Source organism: Pinus tabuliformis, chromosome 8 (assembly GCF_031772625.1).
Source record: "Pinus tabuliformis cultivar Carrire ecotype Pingquan chromosome 8, CPIR1, whole genome shotgun sequence".
In the NCBI taxonomy this organism is placed as follows: Eukaryota; Viridiplantae; Streptophyta; class Pinopsida; order Pinales; family Pinaceae; genus Pinus; species Pinus tabuliformis.
Genome location: NC_142294.1, coordinates 944,521,210 through 944,525,765, shown reverse-complemented (window position 1 = coordinate 944,525,765; position 4,556 = coordinate 944,521,210). Strand labels below are relative to the sequence as shown.

Here is a 4,556-nt window from a genome sequence, read left to right as displayed (position 1 = left end):
TTAGCTTGTTAAGCCTTAACTACTTTAATTTGAATTTTAGCATTACACCTATTTGAAGAGGCTTTACAGGTAACAAGTAACGTGCATAGTTATGAATTAAATTTAAAAGAAATCTTACGCAATTAAAAAAAAATAATTAAAAAAAAGTGTAACCCAACCTATTTAAATTTAAACAAATTAATTTAACCCAAAAGAGAGGAACACATGGTTATGAAACAAAAGAATCCGAAGAGAGATTTACAGGCAAGAAACAGAAGAATCCGAAGCGAGATTTACACGTAACTAAGAGCGTGGATAGTTATGAATTATAATTTTAAAAAATTCTTACCCAATTTTAAACAAACTAATTAAAAAAAAAATGTAACCCAACTTACCTAATTTTAAACAAATTAACTAAAAAAACCCAAAAAAGATGAGCACCGAGTTACAACTAAAAGATATTTTAATTTGAATCTTACCATCACACTTACTTGAAAAGAGATTTACAAGTAACAGTTGAGGTGCATAGTTATGAATTAAATTTTAAAAAATTCTTACGCAATTTGGAAAAAAAAAAGAGTGTAACCCAACTTACCTAAATTTAAACAAATTAATTTAACCCAAAAGAGGCGAACACATGGTTATGGAACACATGGTTATGAAAAAAAAGAATATTAATTTAACTAAAAGAGGCGAACACATGGTTATGAGAAAAAGGAATATGAAGAGAGATTTACACCTAACAAATAACGTGGACAGTTATGAATTATAATTTAAAAAATTTTTACCGAATTTTAAACAAATTAATTAAAAAATAATTTATAACGGAACTGTACTGTTTTATGAAACTCTTCCCTTTACACGTAAGAAATAACGTGGATAGTTATGAATTATAATTTTAAAAAAATCTTATCCAATTTTAAACAAATCAACTAAAAAACAATTTATAACCAAACTGAACTGCTTTATGAAACTCTTCCCTTTAAAATTCGAGCTGCGAAAATCCAACGAAAACGATTTTCCAGAAATTGGGCAAAAAACTCTTCCCGGCCAAAATCCAACGAAAAAAGTTTTCCGGAGATTGCGCAAAAGGGTGAATCCCCACGTAACAAAACAAAGCTCTCGCCTCCTCTTCCTTTATATATATATGTATATATATACACAGATGCGAACGGAAAGGGACAAAACACTTTCAATTCTTCCTGATTGATTGTTGAAGATTGGGTTGTGCGCGCACTTCCAATTCTTCCTGACAGTGGAAGATTGGGTTGTTCTTTGGCTGTGTGGCTTTTGTTTTCTTTCATTTCTTGTTTCTATTTTGCGGCATAGTGGAAGATTGGGTTGTTCTTCGGCCGTGTGGTTTTTGTTTTGTTTCATTTCTTGTTTCTATTTTGCGGCATCAGTTGATGAATAATAATAAGATGGCAGGTTGTAGTGCCGCTGGGACCCCGATCCTGAAGGAGGAAGTGGACATAGTGATACCTACGATCCGGAACTTGGATTTCTTGGAAATGTGGAGGCCATTCTTTGAGCCGTATCACCTCATCATCGTGCAGGATGGGGATCCATCGAAGACCATCAGCGTGCCCAAGGGTTTCGACTACGAACTGTACAACAGAAACGATATCAACAGGATCCTGGGACCCAAGGCCTCCTGCATTTCCTTCAAAGACAGTGCCTGTCGTTGCTTCGGCTACATGGTCTCCAAGAAGAAATACATCTTTACAATTGATGATGACTGCTTTGTTGCCAAGGATCCCTCTGGAAACCACATCAATGCTCTCCACCACCACATTCTCAATTTGCTTTCCCCCTCCACTCCATTCTTTTTCAATACACTGTATGATCCATACAGAGAGGGCGCAGATTTTGTGCGTGGGTACCCCTTCAGCCTTCGCCATGGAACACCCACTGCAGTCTCTCATGGCCTCTGGATGAACATCCCCGACTATGATGCCCCCACACAGCTTGTCAAGCCTTGGGAACGCAACACCAGGTATGTGGATGCAGTTTTAACAATTCCAAAGGGTACTCTGTTCCCCATGTGTGGCATGAATTTGGCCTTCAATCGGGACTTGATTGGCCCTGCCATGTATTTTGGCTTGATGGGCGATGGGCAGCCCATTGGTCGCTATGACGATATGTGGGCAGGATGGTGTGTCAAGGTCATCTGCGACCACTTGGGATTGGGAGTGAAGACAGGGCTGCCATACATTTGGCACAGCAAGGCCAGTAACCCCTTTGTTAATTTGAAGAAAGAGTACAAGGGAATCTTTTGGCAAGAGGACATCATTCCATTTTTCCAATCTCTTACACTTCCACAGGAATGTACGTCTGTCCAGCAATGCTACATTGAGCTGTCAAAGCAGGTAAGGAACAAACTTGGTGTAATAGATCCATATTTCCAGAAGCTGGCAGATGCCATGGTCACTTGGATTGAAGCTTGGGATGAGCTCAATCCCCCCACTGCCAACCGTGCTGCAGAAACTGAAGTAATTCCCCGTGGACCAGATAAGACATCCACGAATTAGCAAGGATCTGGCACATTAATTCCTTGCATTTGTCAGCTCTGAACAGTGCCCAATATTATTTAGTTCATGATCATTTTGGTAGATGGATAGTCTATTCTAGTTGATCTCTAGCTATTAGTTTCTTTTTATGCAGTCAGATGAACATTTGTTGTGATGCAATTAATTTTGAGAATCTGCATGCAGTATTTGCACGAATTTGTTTTTGATCCAGTTAGATGATAATGGACATCCCTGGAAACATCAGATATTTTTGAGAATATATATGCTTGGATCTAGTTAGATGATTATGGACATCCCATCCCTGGAAACATCAGATATGTTTGAGAATATATATGCTTGGATCTAGTGTATGTAGCAATCCGTTGCTGCTATTGAGATCATATTTTTATTTGGTTTGGGACGGGAATTGCAGAGTGCAGTTTTTGTTGATGATGACTGCTTTGTTGCCAAGGATCTGGCACATTAATTCCTTGCATTTGTCAGCTCTGAACAGTGCGCAATATTATTTAGTTCATGATAATTTTGGTAGATGGATAGTCTATTCTAGTTGATGTCTGGCTATTAGGTTTTTTTTATGCAGTCAGATGAGATGATAGTAGGGGCGACATTGAAATCTGGGAAACATTTGCATGAATATGTTTCTCATTTACTTAGATGATAATGGGGACTACATGGACATCCCCAGAAAGAAACATTCGATGGGGTGGGTGCCAGTGTTTTTGAGTATATGCTTGGATCTAGTATCTGTAAGAATCTGTTTCTGCTACTGAGATAATATTTTTCTTTGTTTCGGGGGCGGGAATTGCAGATTGCTATTTTGTTGAAAAAAATTGCTAAATTTAAGTGTTTCACACAAATTAAATGTTTGGTTACCAGAAATGCAATGGCATGTATGATATCAAATAGAAACTTCGTTTTTATTAAAAATGTGAAAATTTTTTGTTGATTTATTTGATTGTGTAACAATATCTTGGCAAAGCAAAAGCCAACCTAAAATATAATTAATAATGTTATATTAGTATCGCTTTTCAATATTGTTTTTTTATTTTATTTAATAATATCTCTATCATATATTATTTATTTATATGGTCCTACACACTTTCTAAATATTTTAATCAGTTGAAGAGACGCCGCGAAATCCCCAATAAACTCAGTGCAGCGTCATTACATTACAGCTTGATTAGATTTTGTGACTAGCGAAAATGAGATTATCACAGGTATCATGTTCCTCTTTTGCCATTAGCTGAGTTCTACGTTTCTCATTACTTCAGTCCACGGACCCTGCACGTGATGTTTTTTGTTCATTTTTTATAGCACTCTTGTTTTAGTTATTGGCCCTTCTTTTTTTTCTATGGTTGTATATCTGTAATTTTGAATAATCAAATAACTATTTTGATTTTGTATTTTGGGATCCATCACTTTCAAATATTTTTAGTTAAATGTTTAGAGCCAACAAATTATCTACATCTTGATGATGAGCTACATTTGTTGGCTCGAAATATTGATAGAAAATATTTGAATGTGATGATATGGAAATACAAAATCACAATTGTTCTTCTCGCAAAAGTCTTAACTCAGGGAATCAAATAACTAATATAAAAATGGAGATAGTAGATAAGTAAACCAATTAATTTATTTTTAAATAGATACTCCCCAATTTTATCAGAAATATAATTCTATAAACTTACAATTCTATTATTGATAGGAACTTAGATGGTAATCAAATAGAATTTTCGGAATAATCACATAGTTGATTTGGAGTCGAGGTTTTGAACCATCTATTGTGGTTCATCCTCAATACAACGATTTAAGAGTTTTATTTCATTTTGAAATTACTTATTTTTTTTGAATTTGGAAAACAAAAAACCAATCAAAATTGAAATTTATATTTCAAAAAAAAACTTTGTTAAAAAACTGAAATTATTCCATGTGAACTGGATGTACAATATTGTTACCTTTGTTATTCATCTTTCACAACAACAACATTTATTGATAGATCAAGGATATTTTAACTTACATAAATACTAGCCCAACCATATAAATTAA

General features: G+C 35.1%; 1 pseudogene; it reads left to right on the top strand.

The window, feature by feature from the left end:
• The first annotated feature begins 1,176 nt into the window (after positions 1 to 1,176).
• LOC149238613 (UDP-arabinopyranose mutase 1 pseudogene) lies at positions 1,177 to 3,144 on the top strand (annotated as a pseudogene).
• The last annotated feature ends 1,412 nt before the right edge of the window (positions 3,145 to 4,556 follow it).